The sequence below is a fragment of the Nelusetta ayraudi genome, unplaced genomic scaffold (assembly GCF_046127955.1).
Source record: "Nelusetta ayraudi isolate G7.1 ecotype Tasmania unplaced genomic scaffold, CSIRO-AGI_Nayr_v1 ptg000011l, whole genome shotgun sequence".
NCBI classification, from domain to species: domain Eukaryota; kingdom Metazoa; phylum Chordata; class Actinopteri; order Tetraodontiformes; family Monacanthidae; genus Nelusetta; species Nelusetta ayraudi.
In genome coordinates this window covers 10,036,011-10,055,704 of record NW_027466061.1, presented here as the reverse complement: position 1 = coordinate 10,055,704, position 19,694 = coordinate 10,036,011, and the positions used below count along the sequence as shown (strand labels likewise).

General features: G+C 43.5%; 1 long non-coding RNA gene across 1 annotated transcript; it reads left to right on the top strand.

The window, feature by feature from the left end:
- Positions 1-17,790: 17,790 nt before the first annotated feature.
- Positions 17,791-19,379, top strand: LOC142884814 (uncharacterized). Its single transcript, XR_012926205.1, has 3 exons — positions 17,791-17,898; positions 18,131-18,391; positions 18,587-19,379. It is a non-coding gene; the product is annotated as an uncharacterized LOC142884814 (long non-coding RNA).
- The last annotated feature ends 315 nt before the right edge of the window (positions 19,380-19,694 follow it).

Genomic DNA, 19,694 nt, shown 5'->3' with positions numbered 1-19,694 from the left:
GGAGGAGGTGGAAGCAGCGCACCCAAAGCAGGCCGTATTTAAAGAAGCAGGAACTCGTTAAAGACGTTTAGCACCACAGATCACAGAAAGAAATATCGCTGGTGAAAAGACGGTGTGGATAAACGACAGAGTTGAACTTCTGCTTCGAGTTACTTTTAAACACAAAGCCTTAAGAGGTATATGCTATGATTGACTGGGAGTCTGCCAGTTTGCTAACATTTTTGTTATTTAGGTTTCCTGCTTCAACATCCCAGTCCATCGACTCAAAAGAAAAAACAGGATGTTTGCAAATAGCTTCCGTTGTGTTTATTTTCACTTTGCACACAATCAACGATCGATCAATGAGCATGTGTCTACGTGCATGTCTACGCTACCAGCCCCGCCTTCCGCCATGCTTGTTACTGTGCCACACGTGTCAACTAGCAGCTGCCAACAGCGAGTGCGTTGCGCACGTAATTATGTCATCAACAGGAGTTTTTCCAGGTTTGAGCCATGATTTGTATTTTATGCCGTCAAGCCACCGCTCATTAAAATGACACCGCCCCCGCATGTCGCTTCTACGTTCTGTCCAATTGGGAGCGACGTCAAACAGAAACAGACCAGCACGTCACACACGCCAAGGCTCACTTAGGGTGTTTACCCACAGGCGCCCTCGGTAACATCTCGGTACGGTACGGGTCGGTATTGACGCATTTCCACGGGCCCCAGCACGGTCCCAGGGGTTACGATTTTGGTATCTGCCTCCTTGGGGTTCGAAGCGAGCAGAGCTGACACCGTATGGGTGACGTAGCAACGTGCAGGACACTGATTGGGTAAAAGTTCTGACGAAAGCCAAAGGCAGTCTCTCACGAAAGACCAAAACCGCCATTTTTTAAATGCCCCGCGTGTGGGTTTTTACAGTTTCACGTATTAAAAACTGAAAAGATTATGAAACTGTACCATAGGCGAACGTAGAACTACAGACGTTTCTGTTGTCTGTGGCCGAAGAAAAAGCTCATAGAGAGCTGGACGGACGGAGCGACACGCAATGAAAAGCCTTCCTGGTTTCGCAGTCGGTGGCTGTCGCTGTACAGCGAAACAGTGTCTGGAGAAATAAAAAAAGAAAAATGCCGAGCGACTACCGAAGCACCAAGGACTACAACAGTCGGAGGGAACGAACAGAGAAAATGTTGGAGGTTTGTTCAGCCCAATTCGGATGCGATGGAACACCGACGCGGTGGCCAACGGGAGTGAGACGGGCTCGACTCGGCCGGTGGACGACGAGAGAATAGTCGGCCACGACGATATTTGAAAACATGCTTGAGGACTGTAAATGTGTTTTGTAACATCAAGCAACTTTAGTTTGAAGGCTATTTGCAAAGTAGAGCCGTTGAATCGTGTCGATAAACCGCTAGCCACCACCGCTAACTCGGTGCTCTGCTTGTGTTGTGTTCGCTGGCAGCAAAACTGAAGAGGCGGCGATTTTGGCTCGCAAGTTTCGTACGTTTCACTCCCTATAGCGATTTTTAAACGCTGCTCGCTTGTTAACGCCGGTCGAGTAGAGTTGTTGCTGTTTTGTGCTTTGTGTGGACTTAAGTTGTGCGGATATTCTTGTCTAATAATAAACGACTGTGAGACTCAAGGTGATCGTTTCAGCGTCTACATTTTCTCTTCTAGGACAGTGTTTTGATACAAGTCAACAGTATGAAACAAAATAATTCTAAGCCCTATGAAAATGTCTCGCACAAAACATAACAAAACCACAAATAATACAAAAAGTGAATCCTATGGTTTCCGGGACACGGAAGGCACAAAAAAACCTTCGGTTCGCCTTGCAACCGTGACTCCGCCCACGCTCAGGTACTAGTCGGGCTTATGGAAATACCTTTCAACCGAGCTGTCCCGTACCGTGAAGGGCTGGCACTAGCCGCACAGGGCTAGTGGTTAAACGCCCTTAAAGTCCTCCAGAGAGAGCGGTTAACATTTTCTTTTTCCAAAGCGGTCTATTGAGTGAGATTTCCATTTGTTCTGAAATATGTGTGATTACAACATCAAGCATTTTCAAGCAGTAGAGTCAAAATTCAAGCATTCTTCAAACCTTGAAAATACAACATTACAATTCAAGCATTTTCAAGGATTTCAAGCACCCCTGAGGACCCTGTATGTTTTCTTGTCTGCGCAGGAAAAATAACAATCACTTTCTGAAGAACCTCACCCGCTTCCGTTCGACATTCGATAACATTTGCCCTGGGAAAGCGGCGTTTCGGTGATCCAATGGCCAGTTAATTGGCCCGGCACCAAACCGATCCCACCGTCCAATCACAGCCCTTGCTTCAGGCGAGCCCACCAACTAAAAAAAAAAGGTTACGCGGCTGTCCGCCACATTGTCTTTTACTTAGTGACTCCATCGACCGGCTCTCGTTGATGCCCCTTATTGACTTTTCTGAGATTACATAACTGCTTTATTCACACTCCGCTACACTCTCTCTCTCTCTCTCTCTCTCTCTCTCTCTCTCTCTCTCTCTCACACACACACACACACACACACAGAACGCAGAAAATGAGACAAACTTGTGTCTCATTATCCAAACCATTACTGTAAACTCTGCACAACACATTTATTTAAACTGCCTTTCATCTCTGGAGGAGAGGAGGGGAGGGAGGGAGGAGGTGTGTGCGTGTGTGTGTGTTTTGGGGTGGGGGGTGACCTTATCACTTCCTTCTCTCTCTCTCCAACTCCATGCACACAGACAAAAAGTAGTGCACCCTCACTAGAGCGACCCTGCCGTGGAACCTGGCTACGGGACGGGCTGCTCCTCGGGATCCCATGGTATACCATTACTGAGCCCATGACAGGACGTGGCTGCATCCCCGGGGAGTGATGCGACCAATTAAAAGGAAATCTCCCCCACCAAAAAAGCCACGAGTCCAACCCTGTACGGGAGGGAGAGATGCCAGTCTGGGTGCCGTGCTTTGCGTTGGAGGCGTGCTCCAGTGTGTGATGGAGGACGAGTGTGAGGGGGGAGGCTACAGCGTCGCCGTGTTTGCACAAGGGATCTTCTACCAGATGTTCAGGCAAAAGAAACGCGATAAGAGAGGGGGGGGGGGGCCGGTGGGGCACTGAACATGAAGTGGGACGTCAGCTCCGAGCGACCGTCACTGTTATTTATGAATTGTCCACTGTGGCCATTTTCTGCTGATGTTTCTGTCACATGCTCGGCGACGGTCAGTAATGAGTCCCGCAAACCCTCTGCATTGGCCAGACGGACGCACAGAGTCTCACCCATTCCTCCACGTTTGGTGTAATCTCCTGGCGACGCACAAAACAAATACATTTTTTCATTTTTTTTCAGCAAGAAGCACAAATCCAATAATTTCCCTTCAGTTCAGGCAGAATCTGATGTACTACCCAACGCAACATTGATGGAGAGAACAGAGGTTATGGGAGGTTAATGGTTAGGAAACCAACGGGAACAACAGCGTCTCTGTACGGCTCGAGGGCTTCCAAATTGTCCAAATTAGCATTTTTTTTTTTTTAGCCAAAAAGATCCACCATAGCTCCCACACAGAGGGCAAGATTCAGTAACATGCCGACCAGCAAAACTAAACTGGGCATGTGTAGTCACAGCAGTCAGTGGCTACACATAGTTTCCCACCAGCATTGTGTGTGTGCATTGTGTGAATGGATAATGGTTCCAATGTGAAACCGCTGGTGTCCACTGGATGGAATTCTGTCCTTCACTGAAACTCTGAAGGGGTTGTGTGGGTCAGAAAACGTCACCGTTGACGTTTCTATTCTAGGCAAACTGTTCTTTAAAATGGGGAATCCAGAAGAGACGGATGACAGAACTACTGTCACTGAATATCAACACTGGATATCGGCCCAGTGTTTGTCAAATTAACTATCTGCTCTGTTTCATTCAGCTGCTTTTATGAATTCAATTTAGTTCCTGGGATGTGATAGAAAGTAAGGGTTAGGGTTAGGGTTAGACCTCGTAGTAATAACCAATATATTAATAATAAAAACACATGGATTTATTCCTTGTTATTCATAGTTGTTTGGCAATTTGGGGACTTTGTCTAAAACCTCTCAAACAAATGAGGGTTACAGATTGTTAATTGATAAAGGCTGATAACTGGTTGGTTTTCAACATTGGCCCCTACCGAATGGTGTTCGTATCAGAATCAAAACCCACAGAGTCGGATTGATGCATTCCAACTGCCATTTGTCACGTTCTTCCAGTGGGTTCAGTCTCAGGACAGAAAAGATAAAGGATAAACACGGAGGGCAATAGGGTCAACCGTTTCCTGCAGCAAAGTCCACATTAATATCTGTTCTTCAGCTGTGCAGATAACGCAAAAACAGCGGATTCCCAGTGTTAATGGACACTTGTGTGAATTTACTAATGTACAAAGATAACTGCTGGGGGGTTGGGGCCTGGCTTGGTCCTGGTGGAGGCTGTAATCAGTACAAACATACATCTAAAATACATTATCCGACTTCCCATTCCGCGGAGCAGGCAAGCACCATGCATCAAAGCCCCTCATGGCCAGCTGCTGCGTTAGCCTGGACCTGGAATAATAGATTTCAGATTTTTCTCACAGAGATGCTCGGTTTAAAGAGGGCTGCTGTGAGATGATCAGTAACAGTGGTTATCAATATACTGGAGCTCGATGGCCAGCAAAATGCGGATCTGCGCAGTGTGATGATTTACTGGTGGGTGTGGCCTGATCTGCTATTGGAAGGTCAGGGTGGTAATACTGTCCGTCAAAAGGAAATCGTCCATTTCGCCAATGGCCTGCACAGCATGTCTCTGTCCAAACCGTAATTGATTTTGTATCGCACGAAAATGGGTTGACATTTAGTTTACGTTTTCCAAAAGCGAGAGGGATCAATTCTCAGTTCACAATCACCAATAGTGCAATCACTAAAGAGTTCCCAAAAACTCCTCCCGAATGTGTCCATTACTCTCAAAATGTACTGAGGCTGTTCTTCACAGAGCAACTACAACAGCAGTTTACTAGAATTACTTTGGCCCCATCTCTTCTGGTTTGATCAGCTGATCTGCATGCTTTGTGCAACTCTGCGAGCCCAGAGTTCAAAACAAGTTGAAAAATGTCCAAATCATACCAAGAACATATTTCTTGACTAATGAAAATATCCCCATTCCTGAGGTGCAACGTGCCGTCCTGTACATGTAAACATGCCTCAGCAGACTGCTTGGTATCTCTTGGTGGTTTGAAAATGTCTGAAAAATATTTATCTCTCCCGACCAGAGAGCCTGTGCAAGCTTTGAGCCAATGGCAGACGAACAAACTACAAATGTACACAGAAATCATTCATTTTACGCCATATGTGGTGATTTTTTTCTGTATTCCACGTGCTTCTGGTCTCCTAAACACTTAAATACGCATTCTCTCACCTGACATATTTTATCGCTATACAAGGTGACGGCACATCCTTCCCTCCCGACTGTTTTTACTTTGGGTTCCTGTGGCCGATGACAGACGATGAGCTTGTCATTGCAAATGGTTTTTCATTGATTAACGGTGGCTTTGATTGGAGCAACGTGACCTTGCCTGGCACAGAAGGGTTTGTTGTTTCTGCATAAATCACAAGGAGTGACGCCTCAAAAAGATAAAGAGCTGTATTTTGTAATTGATTTTTGGGCACAAATACCTCAAAATAAGAAACGAGCACCACATTTCACTCCTTTCTGAATAAAGGAGAGAAAAACGCTATTGATTTGGAGGTAAACAGTGCAACAAACACAACTAGGACTTTAAGCAATCTAAAATATTGTAGAAAACAAGTCTTGCTCCTCTTTTTGTAAGAAGAATGAAACGCAAACCTTGTAATTTTCTTTCCAAGCCTGCAGTATTTGTCAATAACTTCTCTTCTGGGGCAGAACAATTACCACATGCTTACACAAAATCCCACAGGGTGTTTCCAATAAATTACGTCTTGTTGTTCTTTTTTCCCTGTAAAAATAGGTGCCACATTATCGTATTCTTAGCACATTAAAATGTCCATACATCTGAATGAGCTTTGCGATGACCGCAAGTTTACCTTTCAAACTGGACTTTATCAATATTTTCCCATCTTTGTTACGATCTGCTGAATTCCCTGCATTTCCTTTATTTTGGTTCAATTCAGTCCAACTATTCACAGACACCGACTCTCAAACTATTCTCAAGCGGAAAGGACGGAACTTATCTCTCTCAGAAATCCTTCTAGCCGTAAAAATACATTTGCCAGAGTTGGTACAAAACTGGTGGGCAAGCTGACCAGTTGAATTTCTATGGGTTATTACATCCGACAATGTTGCTTTGCATAAATGTTGCAAACTGTGGGCACATCCATTGGGCAGAGGGACGCAGGGAAGCAAGGACTGTCACGGTCAAAGATTTACCTGAACAGAGACGGCGATAAAAATGACCTAGTACCAGCTCTTCAGGTCCAGAAGCCAGTATGAGAATTTCCCACTTCCTGTTTCCCCACACAGTAGCCATTTGTAACGAGCTGGATTGCACCGTGCTGCATTGTTTGGCTGAAAATATAATAACAAGTTTACTGAAAAAGGTCACTCCTCTTTTACTGCCTCAGTGTTATTCAGTGTGGATGAAATTGCCACTACTACTTGTCAACTCTGCATCGACTAGGCTCGCAGTCTCTTCTTGTTTATCTTCTTTGTCTCCTTAATGGGGTTTAAAGCTTTTGTCATTGCTCAAAAAGAAGCCGAATGACGCTGAAATATGAAACCTTAATCCTAAGATTTCAGCATTGAAATATCAGCAGGTCGTGACCGCTTGATTAGATGTGCATTCAAACAATCAGACTTAATGAGCCTGATTGTTAATATAATTTTAATTAATTCAGACACCCCAGCAGTCACTCTACCTCGGTGCACACACACCAAAACTAGAGGACCAAACCCTCCGACCATTAGCGATGTGCATGCCACGCACATTCCGTGACCGACCCGGGTGCTGCACCGCCTGTGCAAACCAAATCATTTTCTCTTGTTTTTCACACAGAACATCCCTGGGGGACGACGGCACGTTGGGAGCAGGCATTAGAGGATGGGCGCTTCCATCATAAACCATTTCATTTCCTCCAGCGCCTCAGCCAGCAGTGCGCGTTATTATCCCGCTCCACCTGTGCTTACATTTAGGATGAGTGCCTCTCTGGCAGGAATTGTCTGTGTGTAGGCGGACCTTTTGAATGCATGGAAAGGTAATCTGTGAAATCTGCGGATCCATCTCCCCCTGCCCATTATAACTCCCCCCCCACTCCCTCCAACTTCACCCATTCTTCCTGATCGTCACCTGCAGTCGCTTTTGATCGCGCTGAAATGGCCTTTTCCCGCAATCATATTTGAGAGTATGTCACATACACACATTTACTCCCAGCACGTGTAGGGGATCCAGCCAGAGTGTAGTTTCCAGTCCACTGTGTACAGTAGCCCCACAGCTGGTCTCCATCATCTGGGAACTGACACGGCCAGACAGTGAAGTATGGGCCGCGTGCGTGAGTCAATACCGTCTCTGTGCTATATCATGTACCGCTAGATTTGTTTTCAGTTGCATGTGGACAAACTGCCTTCATTGTTGAAAAGAACCTGACCTGGCTGCTGGATGGCTGAGACTTCCATTTGGACAAACTTAGGCCAGACATGTTTCCAACACATTTACCCCCACTTTCTACTGGAAGCGCTTGGGAAACCATTCCAAGTTCATAACTTCACATATTTCATCATTGGGAAACTGCTTATTATTAGGCTTTTTTAAAACTTCAAACAAATGCTTGGCCCCATCGGCAGCTCTATCTGTGAAATAAATTGAACAAATTTAGGAAACCTTCCATCTATCAGTGTTCCAAAAAACCGTCAAATGAAATGGGCATTTCTTTACAACATAATCTCAGTAGATCTCACTCTTCCCTGCCTGTTTTGCTACCCCTCCACCTTCCCTATTGTTTCATCCTGTTTTGGGTCCTGCCTTCGCCAATAACACAAAGTTATTTAGGCCTCATGGTTTGACGGACGTGCCGAAAAGACAATGGAGTTGTGAATGTGTGCCGATGGTGCTGAATGATTGGCAGGTGGCGCCGCTCCGTCCTGTTTGGAGCTCGATCGATGGCGTTGCGTATCGCAGACAAACACCTGAGCGCAAAGCAAAAAGAAACAAAAACAAAAACAATATTTGAACATGAACAAAGGGACAAGCGGAAGAGCACGGAGCTCGGCGGAGGGTCAGAACCTTGTCCATGCTGGTTAGGCATAATGATGTATGGCAGTGACCAAACAGCCTGTTGGGCCATTATGTGAGAACAGCGCCCCCCCACCCCTGACTCATTTTCTCGCCATTGATGAATGGCTACATGCCTCGGCGATGAACTGAGCAGGGAACGCACTTGGCGACTAAACTCTCCCCATTTAATACGGTGGTTGGCCAATGTGCCGGTCCTCACTTAGAAACAGCGACGCACACGCAGCAGGCAGAGGGAGAGCAATACATTCATTGTCCAAAATATGGAACATCAGACTTGGCAATTATGGATAAAATGTCTTAAAAAGTGCAATTGCATGAAAGAGTTGAATTGAATTGCTTGCGCACTGACACATACGTCACGAAAGCACAGAGCGGCACAACAACAAACAGCAAGGAGAAAGATTTGTGAGCTTTAGGACTTGGATTATAGTTAATAACTTAGGCTGCTATATTCTACTTAGTTTCCCCATAGAGAAACACTTGGGTTAATGTGGTAAATGTGTTTTGTTATTGTGTTCTGCTCATTGCTGTTCCAAGCACTTAGCCTATTAAGGCTGTTTACAACCACCTTTTTGATGGAATATAAAAGCTGTGTTCAAAGACATGCTGGTCTGTTCATTGACAGCGGGTTTCGGGCTGAGGTGGGTTGTGATAATTGATGCGGTTGTGCGGGGTGGGTTGCAATGAGTTGAATTGACATACTGTGGGACCCCTTGGTCGTCAAAAAGCCGCGCACCACTAGTCTCGGCTCTTGCATGGATCTACTTGCACTACATGCGCGTTTTGATAAAGTTTTGTGACAGGTTGTGTGACTTGTGATTACTACTAAAATATTTGAATTTAATTTAAATTGATTAGAAAATATTTTCCACTTTAATATAATAATATTACACTGAATAAGCACAGCTTACATTTTACAAACTGCAAATAGGCCACATTTTAAGAAAAAAAATACATCAACTTAAATTTCATCTGCATGTAGACTGTCCCAATTTTATATTAACTAACAATACCCACATAAAAAAGAAGCTGACATCCATTGATGAATGAGCACAGTAACTAAGACAGCAGAGCAGTATTTAGCTCACTACCGTTAATGGAAATACCGTATTTTCCGCACTATAGAGCGCACTGGATTATAAGGCGCACAGTCAATAAATGGTCTATTTTCTAATTTATGTAATATATAAGGTGCACCGAATTATAAGGCGCATTAAGCGAAACAAAAGAATCAGAGATAAGTCCGTCAGACTTTATTAACTGCGTTCACAGTAACTCTAAAACTTGTTTGTAACAAATAAAAAACAGAATGATACCGCTAGAAATATGTTACCAACGCGAGTTGAAATCCACCGGAGGTTCTCTACCACGGTTCGGAAGGTGTTCGATTACGTTCCATCAGTGCTTGATTCTACAGCACCGCCGGACTCCTCAACACTGTCTCACTTCATCTACGCGATCTTCATCTTCATCTTAGTGTATAACAGGCTTATGTATTACTCCGCAATAGCCGTAATGCTGCGAGTGGTGCGGCTTTGTAATTTACCTAAGTCGTACTACGGTAAAACACTTTGACAGAGCGCCGTGTACCTCTCAAAATCGCTTCGACGTCAGCAAGCACAACCAGAATCAATCCATATATAAGGCGCTCCGGATTATAAGGCGCACTGTCGTTTTTTGAAAAAAATCAAGACTTTTAAGTGCGCCTTATAGTGTGGAAAATACGGTACACAAGAGATAATGTTCGATCAGGTGTTCAGCTATTTCTATTAGTTACTTCCTATCAATCACTTTATATGCACTTTGGAGGCTGTTGATTGACTGAATCCACTTTAACCCTGTGCTAAGCCCAGCGCCGCCCCCCTATGTGTCAAGCTTTCCCACAAGAGAAAATTGGTTTGCGAGAAGCAATATCGGAACAAATTAATTATTAAAGAGCATCCCGAAGTTAATAGGACCCTTTAAATCACCCGTGGATGGCGGACGCACAAGAGGGAGCAGATGATGTGGGACTGGCGCATGTGGAGGTAACGGCCATCCAGTCAGCAGGTATGTGTTTTGTTTTGCATGTAAGATACTTGGCGAGAGCCGAGAAAAGTCAGAAGTGAAACTGACAGGTTTGGTTTGGTATTACCACAATAAGTTGTTGCTCTAGAAATTTCCTTTTGGGTTTATGTTTAAGTGGGATTCTTGATGCATATGCTGGTATTTTCAGGCTCAAAGAGAGAAAACTCGCTTCTGTATGTCCTGAAAGAAACAAATGCCTCTTGTGATGTGGAGTATGTTTTATATTTATAATGTGTATTTATATATTTATATTAATAGGGAGACTCTGTAAATTTTAAGGATGGGACAGAGGCTTCAAAATTTCTCAGCCCAGGACCTAACGTGAGGTTAAGGCAGCTTTGAGTAGAGAAAGTATAAACATTGGTTATCATATCAAAGCCCAACTGTGACTAAAGTCATTTCCCTCATGGCCATACTGCCACTAACCCACCGGCCCAATAGGGAAAGCTCCCAGTACTCTCAATAGCCAGTTAGCCCTCGGGTGTGTTGCAGAGTTTCCTCTTCACTCTGTGGTTTGACAAGTAAAATGTGGGACATAGTCTTCACATGTGGGGCGCTGGCTAAAAATGTCTTCCCTGAAGTGGGACACTTGTTCAGCCTGGTGGCAGCTCTGTCTCTGCCTGTGCAGCTGATTGAACAGTTTTATCAGACTAAATAGCCCATCAGAGGGAAAAAAGGAAAAGAAAAAAACAATCAAAGTTCCACTTTTATTACTAATTTGTTAGGATAAAATTGGGATTCTGCCCCGTTGGCCTTTGGACAATTACCGCAAATGAAAATTTCTGTTGTAAATCTGTTCCACTCATGCAGATTTTGTCTGACTGCGCCACTCTGACAGAACTTGGAACGTCTCATCAATATTCTGGGACAAAATAGTGCTTCCAGCCGAGGGGAGACCGTCCACCTCAGGGCAGGTCACTTCCAAATGAAAGCTGCGGCGTGATGACCTGCTAAAGGTTCCCACTAAAAATCATACGCAATCTTACTTTATTTGCACTGCTGCTGTTCTTAAGGCTGATCTGTCAGAGACCTTTGTTCCCCCTGCAGGCCATAAAGGCTGATGTGACACTGCAATTAACGAGTTTCAGCGCTGATGTTGCAGTCACTGCAGCAGAGGGAAACATAGGGAGCTGTTTCCTACGTGTGCTCCTCTTTCCCCACATGCCTCCATCCCAATTTCCTGTAATTATCCCCACTGAGAGACAGGTCGGGCAGACTTGGAGGAAAAGGGTTTGAATGTGAGGTCATACGAGTGCAAAATGTGATTCTTGGGAGTTCGAGGCAGAACTGGAGATGGAAAATGAATGCATCCTTTTTTAAAAATTGTTGAACATCGGCAGCAAAAAAGACAACAAGAAGAGAGAAGATCAGGAGGCCAAAGACAGAGAGGAAAAAAATAAAAGGCTGAAATTTACAATGAGATATCTCAGTTCTACTGGCAGCCACTGCTGCTGGTGCCAGCCAGTCAAAACTCCAGCCAGGTCAAAGGTCAAAGGTCACATATCATATAAAGTTTTCTTTATCAATGTTCTCTAGCTGCAGTCTGTGTCCAGCCTGATGATAAAATTCCCTTAAATAAGAAAAATACATCCTATACTTCAGTTCTGTTTTGGAAATCAGTCTTTTGTGGTGTCAAAGGGACAAACTACCACAGCGGTACCTCTCCCAGGTTAGTAACCACACCCAATCCAGGTGTTGGCTCCGCCCTCTAACACCCCCTTGTCCCTTTCAGGAGCAGGAGACTGTTGCTAGGGTCAAACAAAACCAGACCTACAACGCAGACTTAACAAATGCAGGGCAGTAAAAACTGAACGAACAGGTGGTGCTCTGGAAGTAACTGACAAACTGGCAGTGGCCAGGTGATCAGACCAGGTTTAAATACAGGTGTAGATGAGCAGAAGGCAATCAGGAGGACCAGTGGCAGGTGAGTCAAGGGAGCCAGTGTAGTTGGTCGCGTTGATGATCCCTGCCAGGCCAGCTGCCAGACGGCAGAGACAGAAAACAACAGGAAGGGAGGAGGGGAAGCAGGAAAACAACGCCAGATCTCGACCGCTGTAAACAGACGGCAAAATATGTGGCTTTGTTGAGATCAAAAGATTATTTTTGAATTCTTACCATGCTGTTTATCTGGGACTGAAATTAACTGAAAAGAAAGTTACAATGGGTTCTTCAATTGTTATTTATGTTGTTATTTTTTTTTGGAAACTTTATTTATTTTTACAGACACAAACAAACAAGTTTATAAAATAAACTTTAAATCTGAAATCTATTGATATCCCAATGTTACCGTACATTGCAATTACAAATTATAGAAAAGAAAAACAATACTTTTGAGTTTATATTCTGTGAAATAAATCAAGTCAAACACTCATATATACCTTGGAAAAAAAAAATATTTTTTTTAAATGGTTCTACATTTATCGCTAGTTTTATATTTTCTTTGAGACCATTCCACAAGATCACACCACAAATCAAAATACACATACTTGTACAAGCATAGGGCTGTTTCATGTTAATTTCCCCTCTTAGGTTATTACCTAGACCTAGACTCTCCTGAAATAACAAACTCTCTGAGTTATATATCATTGTTAGTGAATGACTCATCTATGTGAAGACACTTATCAAGTTAATGAGTTCTCAGTAAGTATCGACAATGACTTAACAAGGTTGGATTAAACTGAATTTTAGACCCAGCTCAACAAGGTGTACAATTTTTCGAACAGGCCTGCGGGTGACTCATGTGGTCCTTGGGGGCACCACGTTGGTGACCCCTGTGCCAAATTATTTACTTGGAAACCAAAAAGCAAAGATGATCAGTAGACACCAAAGGGGATTAGTATAGTTTGGCACAAAGATGTGACAGTGGAGATACCGACTAACCACACCCCCAACGCACTATAAATCCTCAGACTGACTGTGGACAAAGGAGAAAAACAACACATTGGCCAATGGCCTTCAGTGGTCAGAAATTACAACTTGAGCTCTTCTATGCACCTGTTGTGATGGGCGGGTGGGGTTTGGAAGGCATGGCGGGGGTTCAATATGCATGTTGTGCCCAGGATTTGCTCTGCAGGTGTTGAAATCATTGTAATGAGGCCCCGTGTGTCCTCATTTTCAGCCAAACCACTGTCCTTCAGCGGATTATTATTCTAATCCACATTCTGCACACACACACACACACACACACACACACACACACACACACACTCACCTTTGATCACACATACTGAAGAGGGTCACACACTTAGCTGACATGAACACGAACAAACACCTTGAGTCAGTCACTGGGAACCACTGACATACTGACAGGTAGCATTATTCTATTGATGTAACCGTTCCGTGGGTGTCAATACAATGAAAGCGGATGGTGGCAACACACTCAGGTTTGGTGAACTATTCCAATAAATGGTCTTTTAGTTTAAAGTTTGGTGATAAATTTGCATTTTCTTTTCAGGGGAATAGCATGAAAGTAGTCATAGTAGTAGTCTAACTAGCCAAAGGTTGTTTCAGAGCAAAGGTCGCTGACATTCTGTCTCTGTCTCATCTCATGTACACATCAGACGCTGTGTATGATCCAGACGACTAGCTTGTAACTCACACGGCATTTGGCCCGACATCATAATGACCGTGAAAATATTCCTCCCCGTGGCCCTGCTACTCTCATGGCAACATGCAAAACCAGAAGGACATGTGGTGCAGAGTGTTTCTTTCTTTCTTTAAAGTCAAGACACTGAAGCTTCCTGCAGTGGGATGTTTCTCCACGTCCAGTCTGGTGCGGCACAGCTGGCCTGAAGCAGTAGGTGATGCAGTGAGACATCAGAGTGGCTGAAGTAAGTGGAGGATGAGTCTCAACCCAAAAGGCAAACATTCATTCTCACAGGTCGACTCTTCATCTCCCAACTTCACCAAACCTGTTGGCTCTCCTTTAATGTCCTAATTTCAGCTCTTTTATTTGTCGAGTTCCAGTCTGCACACCTACCCCCTGCCTCCCACATTCAATTATCTTAAAACTATAGACTGCTAGCAAAAAAAAGCAAACAATTTTAGCCTTGTGTCCACAGAATGGAGCGCAGCGGTAAATTGTGGTGCTTTTCGCGGTGACTTTGTGGCCATAATCTCTGCCACCTTTGCGTCATATCCACAAAGGTTTTTGCACTAATGATATGCAGGCACAAAAATGCCCAGAAATGTAGCACCTGAGGAGTCAGTAGCGGATATTTGCGCTCTTTTTAACTTGACCGTGATTTACACGATAGATCGTCAGATATTATATATATACATGTATATATATATTTGAAAAAAATTAAAACATATTTTATATATAGTAAGATGTGTGTATATATAGTGTATACACACACACACACACACACACACACACACACACACACACACCTTATCAGCTCTTCACGAAGGAGAGAGTCGCTGACGCCAGAAACACTTTGACAGACAAAACTGAGGCTGGTTTTGGCTGGCGGTGTTTACGCCTGTCAAACTGTGTGGATGTGAGCGCAAACTCTTCATTGCTCTGGCACTGTTTCATTTTGTGCTAATTTAAATATATTCAAATGAGTCTGGCCGAGCCCTGTAGCTACCTGCACCTCGGCGCGTTTTCGCTACTTTTCACCTTTTCGTCGGCGCAAAAGCAGAGCAATCGCTTTGTGCATCTGGCCCTCAGTGTCCTGCCATAATTGATGCTTTGTTGTGCCTTCCACATGTTTGGGATGAGACAAAAACACGGCAGTCTCAGAGGGCGTGGCTAAGACCTTGTGTGGCATTGTAGTTGCTGACCTGGGAGACGTGCCATTGCCCTTTGTGACATCACAAAGCACAGGTTGACAGAACATTGCGTTTTCGCAGCACTTTGGAACGAGAAAGAGAAGTAAAGGATTTTTTTCTCAAGTCCAAATGTGCTGGTCGTTGTTATATATATATATTTGTTAGAGTGAAATCTGCCTCATATGCGACCTTTAATGATGCTGATCCATCATTTTAAATGAGTGAGAACTAAGACGCTGAGGCTTTAGAAACTGCAAAACGACCTGCGACGTAATTTCTGTATGCGAGATGTAATGACCAGAAGAGAGGGTGGAAAATTAACCCGTACATTTAAAAGATGCTTATAATAAGTCAATAAGCAATTCCAGGTTAATGGGCTACGACATGCTAATTTGGAAATTTGCAGCCGTAATAAAAAATGTCACGCAGGCTCGACATTAATGCTGCAAAACTATGCCATGGATCGAAAACCCTGCACATACATTTAGATTTTAAGGCTCATGTTTTTTTTTAAAGGCTGATAAAAAGCATCTCTGACAGGTTAACAAACCAATCCATAGTCTGGACAAGTGCAATATTTACACAGTGAGAATATGTATACTCATATACATATATATATATATATATATATATATACATATATATATATATATATATATATATATATATATATATATGTATATATATGTATTCTCGCCTGTCCTCCGTCCCTCCCGTCAATCATGGCAACTGTCAGCGGCGCATCGCTTAACGAACGGCAGCTCCCCTGCACCTGCCTGTCACTCAGCGCGGCATCTCTTAATCAGGAGGCAGCTGGCGGACGAGTGATGTGGACATAAGTCTTCCTCTGAGTGCAGCACACGCGGCTGACGACGGAGGTCGTAGCTCTCTTCAATCAAAAAAAGGCAGATGGAGGGAGGGAAGTGGACGCACACATGTGGACGGAGGTTGGCTTCGCCCGCGGCGGCAGCATCCGTCAGTAGCGGAGTCACACCTAACTCGATTTTTGACTCGATGTCTGTTTTGCGCCAGCTGCGCCACAAAAAACAGAGAGAGATGTTGGGACGGCTCGGCGCTGACGGACGAGTTAATGATGTGATTTCATCAGGAGCAAACTGCTGATGATTGGACTGCTGATGATTTCCATCACGCTGTGGGGTTTTGGGCAGGAGAGCGCTGTGGAGTCACTTTCTGCTTTAGAGGTTGTGCTTACGAGAACTGTATATCGCCGTTTTTTTAATTTTTTTTTTATGATATTATTTTTTTATTGCTCCTTTAAATACATTCCAAGCTTGCTTTCTTCTGCAGCAATCAGTGTTCCAGATTTCAACCAGGTTTGAGCAGCGCGACCGCACGTAGCGTCACCTCGGTGCTTTGCGTGACGTGTGTGACAGCTGTAAAATTATTCAACCAGTTCAAACAATCAGACGTGGACAGCCGACGTCTGATTCGACCCACTTCCACCCACAGTCAACTTTAGCGCCTAATTAATTCACTAAAGCGCAGCCCAGCCACCATTAGAGGTTGTGTCCCCGCCTGTTTACCTAATGGGCCTCTTCCTCTGTCTCCACCCCCCACCTCCCCCACCTGTCTGTTATTCCTCACCCTGTTCCCCCCTTGTGTCCCAGAGGACGTGATTAAAAGTGCTGGTTGGGAAACCGTCTGCGGTTCTGCCCGTGTGTCCGTGGTGACAGATTCGGTCTCAGAATTCTCTAGTTGCTAAATTACTCGGCGCAGCTGCTCAGGTCCCGGGATAAAAAAGCCGGGATGAACGAGGGAGGCGGAGCACGAGATGGATGAGACGCTGAAGCGAAGTGGGGGAAGTGAAATGAGAAGGACTTGTGGATGGGTGAGGGGAGCTTGGAGGGAAAGTGGAAGTGGAAAAACAAGGTGGAAGTCGGAAAAGAGACGAGAAGAGGTGAGAAGGACCACGAAGAAGGCCAAGGAGAGAGTCATAAACTGGAATATGTAAAGGAGAGAAGTTTCAAAAAAGGAAGAAGAGGCAAACTGACAACAATCGCATACTAGACAACCTTCCAGGAACTTCACATCTGAGGACGATCTGTCAACAAGTCACAGAGTTTTTTTTCGGCACAAAACAGTTTGTCAAGACTGAGAATTTTGCGGCCAAATTTTGGATGCCAAATTGAACCCACACTGAGAGATATTTGGCACTTTGCAAGACCATATGAATGGCTGTATCAGTCAGAAACTAGTAAGAACACCTCAATTTGTTCTTTGTTTCATATGGCGTCAGGTCACCAGTGGGCTGCAGATATGGGTCAGGAATTGACTCTAAATGGACAAACGCTATTAACAAAACTCTGATATCATTGATTTTCTTCAATGTGAAACAGGGTTACTTTGACACCTGAGAGTTGTCACTCACAAAGGTGATAAATGTAAAAAGTCCACGGAGAAACAGCTGCAGGAATGGAAAAAACATCCAAAACTCTCAAGTTTCTGGGAGTTTTTCCGGGAGCTGAGTTGAACAACGCTTGTGTACCTGATCACCTCGCTACATAAATAGAAATTAGGGCTGGACAACGATTAAAATTCTTAATTGCAATTAATCGCATGATTTCCCTGATTAATCACGATTAATCACAATGTATACGCAAAATCCAATAATGAATTTAAAAGTGTATAGTGCACTTTTATTTTAATGTTCTACCATATGAAGGAAGTATTTTCTTTTCTGGTTCTGCAGAAGCCAGCAACACACTTTTACAAAATAAAAGCACGTATTGCAGCTAACTGGCGATCGATATATAAATAAGCCGCTGTGGGCTAAACGAAGGAGTAATTGTTGACGCGCATGCAAAAATGAATCCAGTCTGGCTTCAAGGTTCTTTTTTATTTACTTTATTCTTCATCACAATGACCTCCGACGCTCACCCCACCACACCAAGCCATCCGAGGCGCACAGGTGAATGTCATTAAATAGCGGTGTGGCTACACCCCACAGTGACACACACTCCCCCTACCCAGGTGTTAAAGAAGTGCACTCACAATAAACATTAGAAACTCACAGCTAGGGATGGGCGATATGGACTAGAAGTTTTATCACACTAATTTCTGGCATTTATTGCGATAACGATAAAAGTGACAATATAAAATATAAAACAATTCAACTCCATGTTTTGGGATTTTTAGTTTTTGGAACTGCATATATTTGAAACCGCACTCGAAAAAAAAAAAAAACGCGTTTACACGAAGCCGTTTTAAAATAACTCAATCGGTTTGACCATGGGGCCGCCACAGGACAAGGCTCCTCAGTTGGACAGTGGGAATGGTAAGATTGCATATTTGTTATTATCGTGTACATTTGGCACAATGTAGGTGCACCTTATTAATTCATGTCTGTTCATGTATATTTGTTATTAAGGTGTATGTTTGTCATGAAGTAGGTGCACCTCATTAATTCATGTCTGTTCATGCAACCCTAACTGATTTTCCCCTGTATTTCTTCTCTTTTGTTTATATATAGACAGTTTGACCATGGGGCCGCCACAGGACAAGGCTCCTAAGTTGGACGGTGGGAATGGTAAGATGCAATTGCACATTTGTTATTATTGTGTACATTTGGCACAATTAACAATTTTCATTCATGTCTGCTCATGTAACCCTAACTGATTTTTTCGCCCTATATTTCATCTCTTTTGTTTGTTTCCATGTTGACAATAACAGCGACCAGGAAGACACGATCTAAAGCTTACCCTTAATTTTAGGGTAAAGAAAAAACACAAAATAATAATAATAATAAAAAGTAATTATGTACTCCCATGCATTGTGAATTCATTTCTTATTGACATAGATATTTAAATGGTATACTGATTTTATTTCTGTTGATAGGGCTGTGGGCATATAGTTTTCATCTTTTAGCCCCAAAGTTCAACCACGCACACACACATACGTATGTACAGACACACACACACCCTGCTAAAAACATGTGATCAGAATAACACCTTTTAATGAAATTGTCAGTTGTGTTTTCCACTTGTAATGATTCATAAAAACTAAGGTTAAGAATGTTTTACGTGCAGCTGAATTATTAACCGGCACCTTTAACATAACCTGCAATTCCTGGGACAGGAGAGACACACAGAAATAAACTGGTGAAAGGTCATTGTTTGCACTTTCGGACTGTTTGTTCACCGCTCTTTCTCAGACAGTGACAACAATCGTCGGCATGTGTCGGGGGACATCGACTCATGTCTTGGAGCATCAGCAGGCATATAAAATTAAAGTGGGAATTTTATGACAGACAATCAGTGAAACTGCAGAGTTCTTTTTTTTTTTTCTCCAAAAAAATAATTCAATTGATCTACTCCTCTATGATCTTTTTTCCAAAATTCAGTTCATGCAAAAGAAAATGATAGCGGCCTAAAACATGATAGATGTCCAAAAAAGTGCAAACAATGCCTATACTTTTATTATGACTACACGTAAAATGCTTAGATAAAACTTAGTTTCCTGCTGTCATCTCACATCTACTGTCACTGGTAGGAACTGAATATGAATATATCACAGGCAATTGCACTTTGTTTTCTGCTGTCTCCAATTTTACAATTTTATGCACTGACAAAAGTATAAGA